Source organism: Scyliorhinus canicula, chromosome 10 (assembly GCF_902713615.1).
Source record: "Scyliorhinus canicula chromosome 10, sScyCan1.1, whole genome shotgun sequence".
Classification (NCBI taxonomy): domain Eukaryota; kingdom Metazoa; phylum Chordata; class Chondrichthyes; order Carcharhiniformes; family Scyliorhinidae; genus Scyliorhinus; species Scyliorhinus canicula.
In genome coordinates, this window is record NC_052155.1 from 116,568,787 (window position 1) to 116,591,690 (window position 22,904).

Consider the following 22,904-nt stretch of genomic DNA (forward strand, 5'->3'; position numbering starts at 1 on the left):
AAATTCTATCAGACACTTCATTTCACACACTGGATCTGTAATCGCTTTGTCCCAAAGATATTGTCAAGAGCCATACTGCGCAGAAGGAGACTATTGCATCCTTGCTACTCTCAACTGAGTAATCTAGTCAGTTCCATTCCCCCTCTGTCCTCATAGTCCTGTAAATGTATTTCTTTCAAGTGTCCATCCAATTTCCTTTTGAAATAGTTCTTCAAAAGTTAATGTCTGATTGGTGCTCCTTCTACATGTTTTCTAGATTGGGAGATGGCGGCACTAGGTTCTTTATACTGAAGCACATCCCGTGAACCTGGTTTTGTTTATGGTACATTCCTGGCCAAGGACAACCATTTTCACATCATCTCTGCTTCCACTACCCTCATGGACAGCGAGTTCCAGGTCATTAACACTTATAGCATTAAAAAATTCCTCACATTCCACCTCATCGCTTGCCAAAAGGTCCCCCCCCCCCCCCCCCCCCCCCAGTCCTTGTACTATTAGCTAATGGGAACAATTTTTCCTTACCTACCTTCTAATTGTGTCCTCCCTTATCAAATCTCCCCTCAATCTTCTTTGCTCCAAGATAAAATCCAGCTTCTCCAGCCAAACTTGCAGTTAAACTCGCACATCCCTTGAACCATTCTGGTAAATCTCCTGTGAAACCTTTTCAGGATCCAAGCATCCATCCAAACATATGGTGGTCAGATGTGTATGCAACATTCTAGTTATGTCCTAATCAGGACTTTATAAAGGTTCAGTATAATTTCCTTGCTTTTGTACTCAATTTTCTATTTATGAAACCCTAGATCCCATATGCTTTGCTAACCACTCAATATGTCCTATCACCTTCAAAGGTTCATGCATATGCATCTGCTAGATTCCTCTGGTCCTGCACACAATTTAAAACTGTGCTATTGAGTCTACAATATCTTCTCCCTATCCCCCCCCCCCCCCCCCCAAAATGAATCACCTCATACTGCTCTGTTGCACTGCATCTTTCACTTGCCTGTCCATTCTGCCAGCATATCTATGTCCAACTGCAGCTGATTCAATCATCCTCACCGTTTTCCACTCCCAGTTTGGCATAATGGGTAAATGTTGAAGTTTGACTCTATATTCCAATATCCAAGCTATTGATGTGCAACAGAAAAGCAGCAGCAGTTTTAGCACTGGGCCTTGGGGCACAACATTGTTTTTCAGATGGGAGGATGGTAGACAATCATTACCATATCTGTTTTCTATCCATAAACCTTTTGCTTTAAATTTAAGTCGGCACGTACCTTCATGCCATGATCTTACACTGTCAACAAACCTCTTATTTGGAATTTTAAACACTTGCTTAAAATCCATATATATAAATATATATATACACACACACACATCACCCATGCATTACCTTTATCAATCTTCTCTCTTACTTCATTAAACAATCAATTAGATTAGTCAAGCATGATCTGACTTTTACAAATCCCAGGTAGTTATGCTTAAATAACTGCTCATGGACATGTTGATTTTTCCCTGATTATAGGATTGGGGAGCAGGTTTCCACAATGGCTTTGCAATTATTCCAGCAGTTTTGTCACAGAGATAACTTTTTAATTAAATTTTAAGTACTCAATTCTTTCCCCCCCCACCCTCCCCACCAGTCTAGGGTGACTGTTTAGAGTTTGCATGTTCTCTCCATGTCTGCGTGGGTTTCCTCGGAGTCCCACTGTCCAAAGGTGTGCAGGTTAGGTGGGGTTGCAGGGATAAGGGGCATAAATAGGATGCTCTTTCAGAGGGTGAGTCGAGACTCAAAGGGCCGAATGGCCTCCTTCTGCAGTGTAGAGATTCTATTCTATGGATTCACTAGAATAGCCGTTAATCCAAACAGAGAAGATGCAATTATATATTTTAGTCCAAAATCAATTAAATGTGAGGGTGATAGAAAATACATGTTTTATGGTAGGAGAAAATCAATGTTTGAATGCATTTCTACTGTTAAATTTAACTTGGGAAATTTTAACTTTCATTAATGGTGATTAAGCAAGACTCATTGTTCATTTAACTTCATGGCTTTGTAATGCTAGATGCAAGTGACCAGTGTTCCACCAATGCCCCACACTGCTTTTAAGTCTGAGGACGTGTACCTATTTTTTTGAAATATATGTTGACTAAAATTTGCTGTTAGTTCACAGAGAATACAGGCAAACAATTATCAAAGCACTGGACACTGTTACAGAACATAGAATAGTACAGCGCAGTACAGGCCCTTTGGCCCACAATGTTGTGCCAACCATTTATCCCAAACTAAGATCAACATAACACAGAACACAGTACAGAAGGGGGCCATTTGGCCCATCGAGAATGCATTGATCCACGTAAGCCCTCACTTCCAACCTATCTCCGGAACCTAATAACCCCTCCTAACCTTTTTGGTCACTAAGGGCAATTTATCATGGCCAATCCACCTAACCTGAACGTCTTTGGACTGTGGGAGGAAACCGGAGCACCCGGAGGAAACCCATGGCAGACACGGGGAGAACGTGCAGACTCCGCACAGTGACTCAGCAGGGAATTGAACCTGGGACCCTGGAGCTGTGAAGCCACAGTGCTATCCACTTCTGCTACCGTACTGCCCACACGTGCTACTGTGCTAACCTACACCAATTCAATTTACTGCTGTCCACATGCCTGTCCAAGAGTCGCTTAAGTGTCCCAAATGACTGACTCCACCACCTCCGCTGGCAGTGCATTCCACACACCCACCACTCTATTTAAAGAACCTACCTCTGACATCGCCCATTACCTTAGAAATTATGTCCCCTCGTAACAGCCATTTACGCCCTGGGGAAAAGACTCTGGCTATCCACTCTATCCATGCCTCGCATCACCTTGTACACCTCTATTGTTACGTCTCTTCCTTCTTCGTTCCAGTGAGTAAAGCCCTAGCTCCCTCAACCTTTCTTCATAAGACATGCCCTCTGGTGCAGGCAGCATCCTGGTAAATCTCCTCTGCACCCTCTCCAAAGCATCCAAATCCTTCCTATAATGAGGCAACCAGAACTGGACGCAATACTCCAAGTACCGTCTAACCAGGGTTTTAAAAAGCTGCAGCAGAACCTTGCGGCTCTTAAACTCAATCCCCCTGCTAATGAAAGCCAACACACCATACGCCTTCTTAACAATCCTATCAATCTGGGTGGCAACTTTGAGGGATCTATGTACGTGGACCCCAAGATCCCTCTATTCCTCCACACTTCCAAGAATCCTGCCTTTAACCCTGTATTCAGCATTGAAATTCGACCTTCCAAAATGAATCACTTCACATTTATCTAGGTTTAACTCCATCTGCCACTTCCCAGCCCAGCTCTACATCCCGTCAATGTCCTGTTGTAACCTGCAACAGCCTTCAACACTATCTACAACTCCACCACCATCGTGTCGTCGGCAAACTTACTAACCCACCCTTCCACTTCCTTGTCCAAATAATTTATAAAAACCACAAAGAGCAGAGGTCCCAGAACAGATCCCTGCGGACACCACTGGTCACCGACCTCCAGGCGGAATACTTTCCATCCACTACCATTCGCTGTCTTCTTTCGGTCAGCCAATTCTGTATCCAGCCAAATTTCCCCGCATCCCATGCCCCCTAACTTTCTGAATGAGCCTACCATGGGGAACCTTATCAAATGCCTTACTGAAATCTATATACACCACATCCACTGTCCGACCTTCATCAATGTGTCTTGTCACATCCTCAAAGAATTCAATGAGACTTGTGAGGCATGATCTGCCCCTCACAAAGCCATGCTGACTATCTTTAATCAAACTATGTTTTTCTACATAATCATAAATGCTATGTCTCAGAATTCTTTCCAGTATTTTGCTCACCACAGACTAAGACTGATTGGTCTGTAATTCCCAGGGATGTCCCTATTCCCTTTCTTGAACAGGGGAACAGCATTCACCTTCCTCCAATCATCCGGTGGAGAGGGAGGACGCAAGAAACATCGCCAACGACGCAGTAAATGCTTCCCTCGCTTCCTGTAGTAACCTTGGGTATATCCCATCTGGCCAGTGGACTTATCTATCCTAATGCTTTTCAAAATTTCCAGCACATTCTCTTTCTTAATATCAACCTGTTCGAGATTATTAACCTGGTTCATGTTGTTCTCATAAGCAACAAATTCCCTCTCTCGAGTGAATACTGAAGAGAAATATTCATTTAGGGCCTCCCCAACCTCCTCAGACTATAGGCACAACTTCTCTCCACTATCCCTGATCGTCTCTACTCTCACTCCGATCATCCTCTTATTTCTCACATTAGTGTAGAACGCCTTGGGGTTTTCTCTAATCCTTCGCACCAGGGCTTTTTCATGTCCTCTTCTAGCTCTCCTAAGTCAATTTTTGAGTTAATTCCTGGCTATCTTGTAACCCTATAAAGCCGTGCAGGATCCTTGCTTCCTCACCTTGCACTATCTTTCTTAAGGAGGCAACTAATTGATGGATGTTATTTATATGGAGTTCAAGAAGGTATTCATGAGGCTCCACACGAGATTCCTAAAAAATAGAGCACATGGAAATGGAGGCAGCCTACAGACATGATTAAGGAATTACAAGGTAGGAAACATAAGGATAAACAGGTATGTGCTCAAAAAGAAAGGATATAACTAGCGACGTCCACCAGGGATTTGTACTGGAGTCTCAGTTTTTCACTTCAGTTATAAATGACTTGGATTAAAAAATGTAGAACCATCAATCCATGTTTGCTAATTACACTAAGTTAGGTGGCACAGCAAATAGTGTGAATGAGAGCATAATGTTGTAATTAAGTATTACTGATTAAGTGAAAAGGGCAAAACTGTGGCAAGAGGGACAGAAAATTGGTCAATCTAAGCAGCTCAAAATAGATCAGTGAATTGGGACCCAATTTATCAAAATATTCTTCCTATTACAAGTTCAAACTGCTAGTTCCAATAGTTTTTGAAACTCATTCGCTTGTCACTTTTGCAGAGTTTAAAATTCAAAATCTTGGCAATATCTTTCAAGTCAAAGAAAGGTAAAAACTGGGCTGGTGGAAAATTCACTACACGCCAGTTTTGTGCTGCTTGCATTGACCAATTCCCCACACAGTGGGGAAGTGTGTTATGATCCCAGCTGGTGTTATGACTGGACAGTCAGGTCTCAGAATGGAATCCTGGTTCAATAGACGGTATCTTATATTTTTTGTTTAGAGATGTAGATTGATGGGAGTCACAGGGCTGTCGATTAACTTTTACCAAAAGAGTAAAACATAAAGCATGAGAAGATTGACTATAATGTCAGACTCCTACACCCCACCTTTATCTTTACAGCCGTATACAGATTCTTATGGATGATACAAGTTATTAAACATATCTTATACTATAATGTTCTTGTTAAGTACACAGTCCATGTAAACCAACAGGCCAACTGTGCTCAGACACACCACACTCTGAAACGAAGAGCCAGCTGCCACTCAAATGAAACATCTGTAGATTTCTCACCAAATCCCCAGATGCTTGTCACACTGAGGCAACTGGTCTCATGGGACCCTGACTTCCACACTAATGTTTCCAAACGCCACTCTCAAAAAACATGCTGTAGAATTTTCTCTCAAACAAGCTTTCTCTTGGACGCCTTCAACAAGGACTGACTTCCAATCTCTCTTTTTCAGTATTTCTTGCTCTTGGATTATCATGTGCATTCAAGGTACCCAACCATGCCAACTGAACATCATGGCTTCATAGGCTGGATTAAAATGTTGCCAACTTTGGGATTTTTTCCGTTGTCCAGATTCTGCTGGCCGACTTCACCAGGTCTGCACCTACAGCTCTATCTTTAACTTCAGATAACTGAATACTGTTCAAATTCCAGTTCTTTGTCCTGTGACTGTAGTCTTTCTAGGACTTCTCTTTCATTCCCTGGTTTCTAGAACTCTCTGTTCTTTGGCTTCAGGAACTTGTTCTCTGCCCCTTACTATATAGAACATAGAACAGTACAGCACAGAACAGGCCCTTCGGCCCTCAATGTTGTGCCGAGCCATGATCACCCTACTCAAACCCACGTATGCACCCTACACCTGTAACCCAACAACCCCCCCTTAACCTTACTTTTATTAGGACACTACGGGCAATTTAGCATGGCCAATCCACCTAACCCGCACATCTTTGGACTGTGGGAGGAAACCGGAGCACCCGGAGGAAACCCACGCGCACAGGGGGAGGACGTGCAGACTCCACACAGACAGTGACCCAGCCGGGAATCGAACCTGGGACCCTGGAGCTGTGAAGCATTTATGCTAACCACCATGCTACCCTGCTGCCCCTTGGTCTTGCCTCTCTACTCATGGTTTGTGAGATTTGCCTTCTTCTCAGATACCTGGTTCCAATTAACCACAAGTATTTATGCTTTTCAGTATGGGCCCCTGGTTGCTAAGCAGCCAGTTTTTAATCCCTTGATAGTGCTTTTACATCGTAAACTTTTCATTATAATGCAGACACAGTTTGAAATGAAACCAAAACCCATATATTTAACATTAACCCTTTCTTATAAAGAAACACAAATTTAAACTTCCTTTAGCAATCCCAAACCAGACCCCAACAGTGGCTAGAATACTGGACCGAAAACTCTTATTTTATTTTAATTTAATTCTTGGCAACATAAATACCAAACTCAAGGTCCCCTTCTCAAGGAATGCATATTTCTTTTGATGAATATTTAGTTCCGAGAAAATAACCACCAGGCCCTTTCAATTATTTCGTCAGCTTATTCAACAGTACAGAACCAACACCCACATCACTCTGTAGCCACCTGGGTTGGCCACTTCCCGACTCCAAAATGGAAGCCCGCTAAGAATGCAGGGAAAACTGGTCAGGCACAGGGAAACAAGCAGGTACAAGGTTTCCTGTGTATTAAGACTTGCAAAGACCCAGACAGAACCAAAACCAGCAACCATCTGTATATTAATGAGCGATCCCCAGGAACAATTGGAAACATTAAATTAATAGAGACCAAACCAGACACCCTGGCGCCAGCGGGAGCCAGGACAAAGGAAGGCCAACGGACACATAGGAACCGCCCAGCGATCAGGGAACAGCTCCAGTATTGGAGAAATCGATCCAAACGATTGGGACTTGGTCCAATTGATTGGGGCCAGATCCGGGGTCCACCCAAAAGGGCGCGAAACCCCTGGGGACTATAAAATAGAGTCCCCAAGTTCAGTTTGTTCTCTTGGCACTTGGCTCTCAGCGAGGAGAGACCGGCCTAACAGCTTCTTGGCAGGGTCTCTCTTCTTGACCGTGACTCTCAACAACAAGAGACCTGCCTAGCAGCTGCACCAACCAAGTAAGTCTCTAGTCAACGCACACTACGAGATAGGCCCTCCTAGCTACTAGTCTATACCAGCTTGAAGCCTGCAGACTCAGAATCGAACAAAAGGCCATTGTTCCCCATACCTGGTGGGCCATTTCCAAAGCTAAGTATAGGCCTTTTAGTGTTAGAGATAGTCTAGTAAGTAGAGTTTTATGCATGAGTAGTGATTGACTGTGCATATAATAAATGTGTTTTGATTTGAAACTTACTAACTGGTGTATTGAGTTACTGATCAGCACTTGAACCTCGTGGTGGTATCATAAAGATACCTGGTGACTCTAGAGCAAGGTGATTAAACAGAGCAAATTAAGCATAAAACACAATTAGCAACAACTCGCATCAATTGCCACCTTAAATTGCTTGGCATATTAAGTGCCATCAACACTGGTGAAGTGGTCAACAGCTTTCAGACTAATCAAATGCCTTCTGACATTCCGACGGCCACTGAAACGAACAGACTCAAAAACAGCTTCTTCCCCACTGTCACCAGACTCCTAAATGACTCTCTTATGGACTGACCTGATTAACACTACACCCATGCATGCTTCACCCGATGCCGGTGTTATGTAGTTACATTGTGTACCTTGTGTTGCCCCATTGTGTATTTTCATTTCATGTACTTAATGATCTGTTGAGCTGCTCGCAGAAAAATACTTTTCACTGTACCTCGGCACACGTGACAATAAACAAAATCAAAATCCAATCCAACCACACTGCTGAAATTTGGCACTAATTTCTTTCTTTTTTCCCAAGTATTTTATTACAAACTTTTATCAAAGCAGGTTACCGCCAATAATCACCCCGGGAAACATACTTCCCAACAATCAGCTATACAATCTGTACAGATTTTTTCTCTTTTCCAACCCCTCCCCCAACTCCCCATCCGCTGTGACAAACAGCTCCTCAAACATGGTCACAAATATCCCCTACCTTTTCTCAAACTCTCCTGCTGAGCCCCTTAACTCATACCGCAGGAAGTCGTACAGGTCACCCAACCATGCCGCTACCCCCGGTGGCGATGCCGACCACTACTCCAGCAAAATTCACCGGCATGCAATCAGAGAGGCGAAGGCCACGACATCGACCTTCCTCCTCTCCACGAGCTCCGGCTTCTCTGAAACCCCAAATATCGCCATCAAAGGTTCCGGGTCCACCTCCTTCTCCACTATCCTGGCTAAGACCACGAACACTCCCACCCAGAATCTTCCCAAAACATGGGCACGTGATTCGCTGGCCCCCAGCCATACACCTCACACTCATTTGCTACCCCCTGAAAGAACCTACTCATTCTCGCCGAGTCACATGCACCCTGTGCACCACCTTAAACTGTATCAGGCTCACCCTTGCACAAGAGGAGGTCCCGTTTACCCTTCGCAGTGCCTCACTCCATACTCCCCAATTGATCACCCCTCCCAACTCCGCTTCCCATTTCTCCTTGATCTTCACCACCCACTAACCTCCCTGCTCCCACAGCCACTTGTATATATCCCCAATTCTTCCCTCCCCTTCCACAAACGGAAGCAGCAGTCGCTCCAGCAGGGTGTATCCCGGCAACCTAGGGAACCCCCACCAAATCTTTCGCGCAAAGTCTCTAACCTGCAGATACCTGAACTCACTACCTCTCGGCAGCTCTATCCTCCTCCTTTGCTCCTCCAGACTGGCGAATCCTTCCTCTAAATACAAGTCCCTCACCTTGACCAGCCCCACTTCCCTCCACCTCCTGTATACACTAACCAACCCCCCCCCCCCGCGGCTCAAACCCATGATTCTCGCACAGGGGCGACAGCACCGACATCCCTTCCACCCTAAAATGCCTCCTCAGCTGATTCCATATCTTCACCGTGGACTGCACCACTGGGTTCCCTGAATACCTACTTGGAGCCATTGACAATGCTGCCGTCACCATAATCCTTAAACTAGACCCCTTACAAGATTACACCTCTATCCTAACCCACTCTACCCCTTCTCTTTCCCACCACCGCCGCACCTTGTCCACATTCGTCGCCCAATAATCATGAAGCAAGTTCGGCAACGCAACCCCCCCCTGCTGCCTCTGTAGCAGAGTCCTCCCCACCCTCTGCAACTTCACTGTCCATACAAAGTCCATGATGATCGTGTCCACTTTCTGAGAAAAAAAGCCTTTGGCATAAAGATTGGGAGAGCCTGAAAGATGAACAAGAATCTCGGCAGAATATTGATTTTCACCACTTGGGCCCTCCCCACCAACGTTAAGTGCAGTGTATCCCACCTCCTAAGATCCTCCTTCACCAGCTTTAAGTTCCACTTATGGAGTCCCGTCCATTCCCTCGGTACCTGAATCCGCAAACACCTAAAACTATCCCTCACTACCGTAAATGCCATCACCCTAAATTAGCCCGCTGTCCCAGCTCATTCACCGGGAAAACCTCGCTTTTCCCTACATTGTTTGTACCCCAAGAACCCTCCACACCTCCCCAGCAGGCCCATAATCCTTCACATAATCTCCAATGGATATGAAACATACAGCAAGAGGTCATCGGCATAGAGCGACACCCAATGCTCCCTCTGTCCCTTCATAATCCTCCGCCACTCCGCTGACCCCGAGAGCAATCGCCAATGGCTCTATGGACAGCGCAAACAGCAATGGTGACAGTGGGCACCCCTGTGTAAGTCAAAGCTTTGTGAGCTCATATCATCCGCCCTCACCCTCGCCCTTGGTGCCGCATACAGCAACTGCACCTGTGCCACAAATCTTTGCCCAAATCCAAACCGTCCCAAAACTTCAAACAAGTACTGCCACGCCACCCGATCAAATGTCTTCTCCTCGTCCATGGACACCACCACCTCTGGTACCAGAGTCTCCGATGGATTCATAACCACATTCAACAGCCGTCTTATATTACTCACGAGCTGCCTGCCCTTCACGAAGCCTGTTTGATCTTCTGCAACCACCCCCGGGGTAAGTTTTGCAAATTCACTTTTACACCATCTACTATCAATCCAGCCTTCAGTAGTTGATCGAATCATTCCTTAAAACCATTTTTTTTCAGCAACCCATTTTACAGAATGGCCGACTCTCGCGACCCTCGCCATATACACAATGAATCTCGATAGTTACTTTTAAAGACATCTAGTCAATATTGACATTTCTGTATAATTAAATGTAAAAATTGTAAATTGCTTTGCTGGTTCACTTTAAAGAACAGCTCTAATCTGACACTTTCCTAAAGGGTGTAACTCAGGACTATTTGATATCTTCACACCCATTGTTAGCATTTGGAGAATTGCATGCAAGGCTGGCAAGATTAACAGGCTCAATATTACAGTTTTAACAAAGTCATATTCACTCATTCAAAACCTAAAACGACCTCTGATAGGAATTTAAACTTACAACTTCACTTCAGAACTAGAAGTCCTAACTACTGAAATAAAAACATGGTCACACAGAATGTCACTGGACACCTGTCAGTACAACTTCCCAGATAAATTGGTAACAAACTGAAAACATGCTAAAAGAAAACAATGCTGCGCACAACTCAGTTGATCAATATGCATAACGTGCAGACACATTCCATTCCATACATATGCAACTTTTTACCGCCTCCTGTGTACATGACTGTATTTTAGTCACCAGCTAATGCCATCCTTGGCGAATAACTGAAGTCCTGATAAAGCTAGAAGCAAATGTCCTTGTGGTACAGGAGCCAATTCAGCTGATGGAGGCCATGTAGCCACACGGCAGAGACTGATGCTTGGGGATGAGTTCCTGGGAAGAGGGGCTGGATTGCGGTGGGGCAGGTGATGGAATAAAAGTAGTGCTATTGAAGGAACAGAGCCCTGGTCTGCAGAGACAATTCGGAAGTGGAAAAAGTGGACATACGGGCTTGTAGGGGTGGAGGAGTTTGTACGTCCGGGTTAACTCAAGAGAATGATAAAGAACGCTTAGGGTTTGTTAGTGACACTCTGAACTCAAGAAATAATACAGATCCCGATGCTGTACACAGTTGCAGGAAATGCTACCCAAAGAAAATTTTACAGGTCGCTGACTGCACCAACTACATTGTTGCCCAGAGAGGCAAGGAAGTTCATGGCACCGGTTTCTACATCAGCCTCATGTCATCATACACTGTACTGCAGTGAGAATTTACTGAGAGAGAAAATGGAAAAAATTGTCAGCCGATTTTGGGGGTCAATTTTGGTGACCTTTTGGCGACCCATTCTGCAACATCCCGCGACCCATCCGCGGGTCACGATCCCCGCTTTGAAAATTATTGTTTTAAATGGTTCAAAATGCTCCTTCCGTGTTTGACTGCAAACCAAAAAACCTTCAATGTACACTGCACAATTGTTCAGTCTAGAAATTACCTTGTTAGTTAATCTTTGGACTATTGGTGGAGAATCACATTCTTCATTCCAAATGGCATGACTTTAAGACAAAGAGTAGCACGGCGGCATAGTGGTTAGCACTGCTGCCTTACAACAGCAGGAACCCGGGTTCAATTCCAGCCTTAGGTCACTGTATGGAGTTTGCATGTTCTCCCGTATCTGCGTAGGTTTCCTCCGGCTGCTCCAGTTTCCCCCCCCCCCACAGACCAAAGATGTGCAGATTAGGTGGATTGGCCATACTAAATTGCCCCTTTTGTGTCCAAAAATGTGTAGGTTAGATTAAGGGGTTATTGGGATAGGGAGGGGGAGTAAGCTTGGGTGAAGTACTCTTGCGGAGGGTTAACGCAGACACGATGTGCCGAATGACCTCCTTCCGCACCGTAGTGATTCTATGACGATTTCATGATACAGACCATTTGGCATCACAAAAGCCGAAACTCCCCATGCCCGGTCTAATAAAAGTACTTGCCAATATCCTTTAATGAGTCAGGTTTGGTAATAAAATGTGCTTGACCCACCTTTTCAACAGTTTTCCAAATGAAGAATTGGGTACCGAATCCGACTTCGTAGCTACGTCGACTTTTCTATAGTCCACATACAATCGGTGTGTTCCACCCAGTTTGGTACTATCACAACAGGTGAGCTCCAGTCGCTGCAACTCACTTTGATTATATTACTCTTAAACATGTGTCAATCTGCTTTTGCAGATTGAGCCTTGTTTAACTGGAATAGCATTTCCTACATCATGCATAATTAGTTTTGTAGTTCCCAATTTCTTCCCCCATACAGCTCTGTGTGACTGTAATAACTATTTTAGGTCATTCTGATTTTCCTCTGGAAGGTAACTAAATAATTTATCCCAATTTCTTATTACTTCTAGTTAAGGCTAATTACAACAATATTAGGCAGGAACTGAAGAATTTAGATTGGGGGTGGCTGTTTGAGGGTAAATCAGCATCTGACATGTGGCAAGTTTCGGGAACCTTGGATAAAGAGGGATATTGTGATCCTAGTCAATAAGAAAGCATTTGTAATGTCTAGAAGGCTGAGAACAGATGAAGTAGTGAGGAAATTAAACAAGGAGTTAGAAGAGCTAAAAAGGGTCATGAAAAGTCCTTGGCAAACAGGATTAAGGAGAATCCCAAGGCATTTTATACATACAACAGCATGAGCGTAGCCAGGGAAAGGTTGGTCCACTCATGGGTAGAGGAGGGAATCTATGTGTGGAGCCAGAGGAAATGAGCAAGGTACTAAATGAGCACTTTGCATCAATATTCATCAGAGAAGAACTTGGTGACTAGGGGTGGGTATGCAAATATTTGGGATCACGTAGATATCAAAAAGGAGGTGGTGTTGGGCATCTTAAAAAGCATCAAGGAAGATAAGTCCCCAGGGCCTGAATGGATCTACCCCAGAATACGGAGGGATGCAAGGGATGCTGGGGCCTTGACAGAAATCTTTGTATCCTCACTGGCTACTGGAGAGGTCCCAGAGAACTGGAGAATAACCATGTTGTTCCTTTATTTAAGAAGTGTAGAAGAGATAATACAGGAAATTATAGGCCAGTGAGCTTACGTCAGTGGTAGGAAATTATTGGAAAAGATTCTTAGGGACTGGATTTACTCACACTTGGAAACAAATGGACTTATTAGCAACAGGCAGCATGGTTTTGTGAAGGGGAGGTTGTGCCTCACTAACTTTAAAAAAATATATATTTTTATTCTCCTCCTTTTTCATATTTTCTCCCAAATTTACACCCACCGACAATAAACAATAATCAGCAACAAATATGTCAATCCCCATGACAATAACAACAATCCCATCCTCCCACCAACCCACAAACATTAGCCTGCATGTTTACATAAACAACTGACAAAAAAGAATCAGGGATTATCCAGTCATCCTTAATACACACAGCCCCCCTCCCCCAACCCTCCCACCCATCCCCCCCCAAACTAATGTTCGATGCTATCCAATTCTTGAAAGTGCATAATAAATAATGCCCATGACTTGTAGAACCCCTCCGTCCTTCCCCTCAGTTCAAACTTAACCTTCTCAAGGGTCAAGTATTCCAACAGGTCCCCTCGCCACGCCAGGGCACAGGATGGAGAGGCTGCTCTCCATCCCAACAGGATCTGCCTTCGGGCGATCAACGAGGCGAAGGCTACGATATCTGCCTCCGCACCCGTTTCCAACCCTGGCTGGTCTGACACCCCGAGTATGACCTCCCGGGGACCCGGGTCCAGTTTCACATGCACCACCTTGGCGATTACCCTAAAAACCTTCTTCCAGTAATCCTCTAAACTTTGGACAGGACCAAAACATATGAATGTATCTAAACATTTCTCCCTGTTCCAGCCATACTTCGCTTCCAGCTCCTTCAATCCTGCAAACCAACCCCATAGAAACAAATGTTTTAGTGTCTTAATCCCCTTCTCTTCTCATTTCCGGAAATTTCCATCCCACCTCCATGGCTCAAATCTGTGGTTCCCCCGAATCAGCATTTCCCTTGACCCTGCCCCCAACCCGAAGTGTTGGCGAAACTGCCTCCAGATTTTCAATGAAGCTATTATTACCGGACTCCCTGAGTATTTCCCTGGGGCTATCGGAAGCGGCACTGTTGCTAGTGCTTTCAGTCCCGACCCCCTGCACAGACTCTCCTCCATTCTGACCCACTGGGAATCAACCCCTCTGACCTAGCTCCGCACCTTCTCCACATTCACCGCCCAGAAGTAATACATCAGGTTTGGAAGAGCCAAACCCCCTGCCTGCCTTCCCCTCTGTAGCAGCATCTTTTGCATTCTGGCCACCTTCCCTCCCCATATGAACGAGGTAATCCATCCCTCAATCTCTCTGAAAAAAGCCTTTGGCAGGAAAATCGGTAGGCATTGAAAAATAAACAGAAATCGCAGCAACACATTCATTTTAACCACCTGTACCCGACCTGCCAGTGACAGAGGGAGACCATCCCACCTTGCCAGATCGGCTTTCACTCTCCCCACCAAACTAGTGATATTGTACCTGCGAAGCCTCCCCAATTCCCGGGCAACCTGCACCCCCAGATACCTAAAGTGAGTCCCTGCCCTACGGAATGGCAGCTCCCCCACCCCCGGCCGAGACACCACAAAATACTCACTCTTCTCTAGGTTCAGCTTGTATCCAGAGAAAGACCCAAATACTCGCAGTAGCTCCAATATTCCCTCTATCGACACACTTGGTTCCGACACATACCAGCAAGTCGTCGGCATACAAGGGCACCCTATGCTCTATCCCCTCCCCGCACTATTCCTTTCCATGCTACAGAACAGAAATGCTCCCATTTCCATCATTAGCCCAGCCAGCACCTTCGCCCCCCCCCCCCCCCCCCCCCCCCCCTGATGGAACCAGCAAGCGCGGCCGTGATCTGTCCAACCTTGGCTCCTGCACCAAGTTCCAGTCCCCCCCCCACAATCAGTTCATGTGTGTCCAAGTCGGGGATGGCCCCAAACACCTTCTTGATGAATCCCACATCGTCCCAATTGGGACCGTATACACTTAACAGCGCCACTAACCTCCCCTCCAGCGCCCCTGTCACAATCACATATCTACCCCACTGATCTGGCACCACCTTCTCCACCTGGAAGCGCACCCTTCTGCTGACCAGCACCGCTACCCCTCGAGCCCTTCCGTCAAATCCAGAGTGAAACACTTGACTGGCCCAGCCCTTTTTAAGTCTCACCTGGTCCTTCACCCTCAAGTGAGTCTCCTGCAGCATTGCCACATCGGTTTTCAGACTTTTAAGATGCGCAAGCACCCTTGACCTCTTGACTGGACCTCCTAGCCCTCTCGCGTTCCACGTGATTATCCTAACTGCAGGTCTCTCTCCCCCCCCCCCACCCTTCTTATCCACCATCATCATACCACTGGGCCCTGCCCCATAAGCCTGACCCGCCCCTATCCATTGTTAACATCGAACCCCTTCCCTCCCTCCCAAGAACCCCCCCCATACATTTCCCCTTAAAAAAACATCTCCCAGCATTCCCCCCTCTCGCTCGCCTCGTAGTCCCATTAAAGCCTACTATCCAGGCTCCACCGTCCGCAGCCCTCCTCACACCTCACCTCCGTTCACTAGCTAACTTTAGTTAGCTAGCACGAGTGGTGCCCCCTGCCAAGATATATCGTCCCCTTCCACCCAGTCCCAGAGAAAGAAAAAACAAAACTAACAATCCAACCCATACAATTCACCAACATAAGATTTAACCGTCGCAACACAGAAAGCCAATCAACCCAACCATTAACTTGAACTCTGTAGCACTGCAAAGAGAAGTAAATTACAACACACATCAGTAAAAAGAAAGTTGCAGCATTTATTCATTTTCCAGCTGCCCAAACACAGTCCACAATCTCTCTACCAGTTCCGCTCCTCACATCTGTCCCAAGCCTTCTGCCCTCACGAACGCCTCAGTCGCCTCCGCTGTCTCAAAATAAAAGTCTTTGGCGTTACACGTTACCCTCAGCTTTTCCGGGTATACCATAACAAATCGCACCCCCTTCTTGTACAATGCCACCTTCACTCGCCCGAACTCCCCTCGTCTTTTTGCCAACTCCACCATCAAATCCTGGTAGATCCGAACTGCATTACCATCCCACTGCACCTCACGCTTCTGCTTTGCCAAGCTTAATACCTTCTCCTTCATGCAGAACTTATGAAAGCAGATAATTACTGCTCTTGGCGGCTCATTCACTTTGGGCTTCGGCCTTAATGACCGATGAGCTCGGTCTAACTTGTACCGGGAGGGGAACTCACCCTCCCCCATCAGCTCCACCATCTTCTTAGCGAAGTATTGTGTTGGCCTTGGGCCCTCTGTCCCTTCGGGCAAACCCACAATTCTCAAATTGTGCCGCCTTGAGCGGTTCTCCAAGTCCTCGAGCTTTGCTCGGAGTCCTCTGTTGACCTCCACCACCCTCTGCAGCTCGACCCCCATCGAGGTGAACTGGTTGCTGTGCCGTGACACGGCCTCCTCCATCTTCTCCCCTACTCTCTCACCTCAGCCGATGTCTTTGCCACAGCCACCCTCACCGGGGCAATTGCCTCCCCCACCAATGACTTCAATGCGACCGCCGTCTCCTTCCTCAAGGCCTCCATGTGCAAACTGTTTTTCCAGCTCCACCGCCATCACCTCGGTCATCTTCTCCACCGTAAGTCGTGCGGCCCCACCATGCGGTTCAGCTTCCGCCATCTTGTCAGCACTCTTGCTCGTCCTCTCATTCAGCAGCGAACCCGCGTTTCCTCCTTTCTTCGACGCTGCTCTTCGCATCCTTTAGCGGCTTTTTGTTTTTCCTTTCTTTTCTTCCCCCTTTCACCTTCCTATCTGATTTTCAATCAGATTTTTTTGAAAAAAAACAAATTTTCTTCTTTCACACAAAAAAAGGGAAAAAGGAGAGAAAAAAAAACTTTCACCAAACATCTTTAAAATTTCTTTCTCTTCTTCCCCACATTCCCCTAGAGCTCCCCTGGGAGCATACGGCATGCTCACCTTCATCGGTTGGGACATTGAGTATAAAAATTGGCAAGTCGTGCTGCAGCTGTACAGAACCTTAGTTCGGCTACATTTGGAATATTGGGTGCCATCCTGGTTGCCTCACTACCTGAAGGATATGGATGCTTTGGAGAGGGTACAGAGGTTTACAAGGATGTTGCCTGGTCTGGAGGGCATTAGCTACAAGGAGGGGTTGGATAAACTTGGATTATTTTCACTGGAACAACAGAGGTTGAGGGGCGACCTAAAAGAGGTTTACAAAATTATGAGTAGCATGGACAAAGTGGATTGGCAGATGCTTTTTCCCAGGGTGGAAAAGTCAATTACTAAGGAACATAGGTTTACGGTGCAAGGGGATATGTTTGGAGATGTGAGAGGCGAGTTTTTCTTTTTTACACCGAGGGTGCCTGAAATGTGCTGCCTGGGGAGGTAGTGAAAGCAGATAAAATTGAGGCATTTGAGAGGCACCTTGACGAATACATGAATAGGATGAGAATAGAGGAATATGGACCCCGGAAGTGCAGAAAGTTTTAGTTTAGACAGGCATCATAATTAGCGCAGGCTTGAAGGGCCACAGGGCCTGTTCCTGTGCTGTACTGTTCTTTGTTTTTCAATGTCCAATCTAATTTGAGGAATGTGAAATTCAGAATCATCTATCTGGGCTTATCTATTCTCCGAGTTACAAGGACTAACACCTCCTACTTCTTTCCTTCTCTATCAAAATTACTTTTCAGCAGATTAACATGCTGCCTGGCGTTCTTATCAAATAATTCACCTCACTTAATTTTCTCTTAATTTGTTAAGGCCCACTAAATCTAGCTTTTAATGGTTCACCTACAATTGAGAACAATGCTAATACTTTCTACTCACTAACAAAACTACGAATTTTTTATTTCTTATCTGCCTCTTTTCTCATCACATGTTGTAATAATTTTAAATGTTCCCTAGCCAACTCACCAGCCCTATTTAATCTCCCTAAAATTTGACACAGTCCAACAACCTAGTCTCCAAACACTGACTCACCAACTTCTCTTTGATCAATAAGTGGTTCTCTCATCTCATCACCAAAAAGTCAATTCAAATGTACCAAATTCAGTGCATCCCTAATTGCAAATAGCACAAATGGAATTCCTTTATCCTAATCCTCTGGATAATCCTGACTACATGCCCTCAACATTGTCTTTAATGTTTGATGCCATCTTTCTAATGCCCCTTGTGATTCCGAATGATACGCAGTTGAGTTAAATTGCTGCACTCCTAAACTACCCATAACTTCCTTGAATAATTTCAACATAAAATTGGATCCCTGATCTGAAGTCCATATCTAGTAAAATGATTTGTTAATTCCTCTACAACCCACTTAGCTGTAATGTTTCTTAATGGATTGGCCCCCAGATATCTAGTTGACACATCCATTATGGTCAACAAATATGGATTCCCACTTTTTGTTTTGGGCAGGTATTCCACACAATCAATTAGGACCCTAGTAAAAGGTTTCTCAAATGCTGGAATGGGTAGTAACGGTGCTGGCTTGATTACAGCTCAAGGTTTCCCTGATACTGGACAGTGACACATACGGCAAAATTCAACTACATCCTTGTGCAGTCCAGGCCAATAAAAATGTTTTTGTATTTTTGGTTTAATTTTCCTTATTCCTAAATGACTCCCCTATTGGAACCTCATGCGCTACCCGCAAAACCTCCTTTCCATAGCCCACCGTTAGTACCAGCCCATTGTTCATCTGCTTGAATATGTAACGGTCTCCATTTTCTCAGTAATACATTATTTCTATTATAATAACACTCTGGTACACACTCAGATTCTATTTCCGTATATGCTTTCTGATACAACTGCTTTATATCTGAATCTTTCTGTTATAATTCAACCAACTTTCTTAAAGTAAAGATATCGGCTTCATCCACCACCTTGCTCTTGTTCTTAATCAACCATTTGATCAAACATGGTTTCTGACAAGTGAACGTCACACTTGTGATCCAGCTGTATCATTATCCAGGATGAACTGTACCCATGAGAAAGGTAATTTTTCTATTACTCCAACCACTTTTCACCGTAATCTCGAACCTTACCTTGCATAGTGGTGCACTACTCCTCTCACCACCAATTCCACATATCACCACCTTTTCTGGCAATGCTCCTACCAAACTACATATCTCCTCATTTCTCACCATTAAAGACCGACTTGCTCCTGTATCTCTCAAGATTAAATCGCCTTACCTACTCCACACAAAGAGCATACCCTCACAAATAAAATCCTTAAATCTCTGACACTTTATTATTCCCCTACTCACACGAGTAAACCTTACCCTCACAAATAAAATTCTTAAAGTTCTGGCACCTGCTTACCCACCAATCTCTGAACAGGCTGAACACTTTGTTGCACCTTCCCCACTGGGACAATGGTTTTTCTTCCCACTTTAATAAACCCCACTGGCTTCTCATTTTACATACCGTCTTCCCAGTACTTTTCTTAAGCCACTGCGACTTCATGTGTCCAACTTTATTACAATGAAAACACCTTTTTTATTTCCCTTCCACTCTCAACTGTTTAACTTGAGGCAAATTCTCTTTAACATCACCAACTAAACCTTCTTTGCCTTGACTACCTGAGAATTTCTCAGTTCCCCAGTTTCTGTCCTTCACAGATTGAAATTGATGTCAAAAACCATGCTTTGTGAACTAATTCAAAATCATTGGCCATTTCTGCTGCTAGTCTAGTAATTTTAACTCTTCGCTCTCTCACCCGAGTTCTCACTGCGGGAAATAAATCTTAATTACTCCAAAATAATTGTTTCCCCAAGAGCGTCATACTCTCATCTACCTATCAAAATTATTGTGTTTAATTCTTTTGAATTCTATACAAAACTTTGACAAAGAGCCATCGGACTCGAAACGTTAGCTCTTTTCTCTCCCTCCAGATGCTGCCAGACCTGAGATTTTCCAGCATTTTCTCTTTCGTTCCTTGGATCGAATACTGTCCCTAATTTCCCTTGAAAACCATGGATTGGCCACCTTTCCCATTTTACTTCGGTGCCAGATAAGAATAAACAATTGTTGCAGTTCCTCCATGCGCTCTTTGAATGTTTGCCATTGCCTATACACGGTCATCCCTTTAAGTAACATTCCCCAATCGATCATAGCCAACTCACACCTCATTTCATCTTGGTTTCCGTTGCTAAGATTCAGGACCCTAGTCTCAGAATGAACTACTTCACTCTCAATCTTGATGAAAAATTCTATATCATGATCGCTATTCCCAGCATTACCACTGCAATTTCCTTTAATGTTCCTTCACCGGTCACTATTTTTTTTCTTTAAATACAGTGTCATTATGGCTTGATTTCTCTGCGTATCACTTGTCTTATTCTGTTTGTTGTGCTTTTCTTTTGTTATTGATTCCCCTGCACTGAATCCGTACATAGGTTCCCATCTGCCTGTCATATTAGTTTAAACCCTGCCAACCCCGTGTCATATTAATTTAATCTCTAACTCGTCATCGTCCGTCCCCCCCCCCCCCCCCCCCCCAAGTCCTGATCCTGCCCAGGTGCAACCCATCCAGTTTTTACAAGTCCCACCTTCTCCAGAATCTGTCCCAATGCCTCAGGAATCGGGGACACTCCCACTTTGAGGTCCAACTTCTCAAGCCCTATATTCTGTTTTCAGGGTCTCATCCCTTTTTTAAAGACTCATGTCATTTGTACCACAACCACTGGCTGGTCACTCTTCCCATCCAGAATGTGCTGTAACCGCTCAGATTACCTTGGCCCTAGCACTAGGGAGGCAACACATCATCTATTCCCTTACAATTGAATCCCCACACTTTTTACTTCTCCCCTCTGCAGCAGAACCAACAGTGCTTCAACGGATTTGGCTGCTACTACTTTCCCTGGAGAGGTCATTCCCCTCAACAGTATCCAAAGTGGTATATCTGATTTTCAGGGAAATGGCCACAGGAGATTCCTGCACTGCCCAACTAGAACATAGAACATAGAACAGTACAGCACAGAACAGGCCCTTCGGCCCTCGATGTTGTGCCGAGCAATGATCACCCTACTTAAACCCACGTAAACCGTCAACCCGTAACCCAACAACCCCCCCATTAACCTTACACTACGGGCAATTTAGCATGGCCAATCCACCTAACTAGTTCTCTTGCTCTGCCTGGTGATCACCCATACCCTTCCTGCGAAGTCTGAGCCTGCAATGTGACCACATCTCTATATGTGCTAATCATTATATTCTCTGCCTTGCCAATTCCCCAATGGCCCCAGTTGCCACTCCAGCTTTGAAACTCGGGCTTCCAGGAGCTATAGCTGGAGACACTTCCTGCACACATGATGGTCCTGGGAACTGGAAACATTGTTGGTCACCTGCATGGAGCAGGAAGAGCAGACCACGCTTTGGAGCTCCACTGCCATGTTTTACCCTTTAAATTAAATTAATACTTTTATCAAATAATATTAACTAGTATTAACTTAGGCTCTTCTTCTCTGCCCCTTGCTATTATAAATTATCTAAATGTACTCACGCATGCAATCTGCCCTTTTGATTTCCTGGTTCGGCTTTCATATTCACTTCTCCTTTATCCTCCAAGCTTGGTTCCCTCCCTGTTATGTTTTTCAGTTAATTAAGTTGCAGCTATTTAGAGAATCCCCAATATCAGTTACTCACCAACCAGCTCACCACTTTCCTGTGGAATACGGCTGATTTTTATTCTTCAAACACAGAACGCAGCTTGAACAATATAAAAAGGCCCCCCGAGCCTCGAGAAGGCTGTCGCTCGCAGGTCCGGTGCTCTCTCCTGCCTGAAGGCGAGTAAGGGCCCAGTAGGCTGCCCCTCACTGGTCCTGTGCTCTTTGCTGCCTGCACGAGTCCATCAACCAGTTCTCAATCCATGCCAATATATTCCGCCAGTATCATGTGCTCTAATTTAGTTTATTAACCTCTTATGTGGGACCTTATCAAAAATCTTCCTGAAAATCTAAATATACCACATCCACCAATTCCCTCTCATCTATTCTGCTAGCTAAATCCACAAAAAACTTCAACAGCTTTGTTCAAAGTAATTTCCCTTCCAGAAATTCATGTTGACTCTGCTAAATCCTATCATTATTTTCTAAGTGTCCTGTCATAACATCCTTTATAATTTCACTATGACTTATATTAGGGTAACAAGTCTGCAGTTGCCAGTTTCCTCCCTCCTTCCTTAACAGTGGGGTTACAATTGCCACCATCCATCTGCAGGAACCATTCCAGAGTCTACAGAATTTTCAAAGATTAAAAAAAAAATAAATGTAAGAGTACCCAATTATCACGACAACCATCCCTTTCAACACTCTGGGAAGTAGATCATCAGATCCAGGATTTATCTACTTAAGCTCCATTAATTTCACAGGTATTTAAAAAAAATAATTAATATCTTGCAGTTTCTCGTTTACACTCATCCCTTGATTCTCCATTATTTCTGTTTTTCTGTGAGGCTGCACTTGGACTAGGTACAAACACAGTCAAATAAATAATTTGTGGACCTGTACTCATATTGCCAATACGGCAGCTACTTTAAGAAATTACTCACTCAGCCAGATGACTGAAATCATGCGAGTTAACAAAGCAACAAGGTAAATTATCTGC

General features: G+C 44.8%; 1 protein-coding gene across 7 annotated transcripts in view; it reads right to left on the reverse strand.

Annotated features, from left to right (window-relative positions):
* flj11011l (probable ubiquitin-conjugating enzyme E2 W-B) overlaps positions 1–22,904 on the reverse strand; it is a 120,099-nt gene that overhangs the window by 31,486 nt on the left and 65,709 nt on the right. The gene's annotated exons all lie outside the window — the stretch shown is intronic.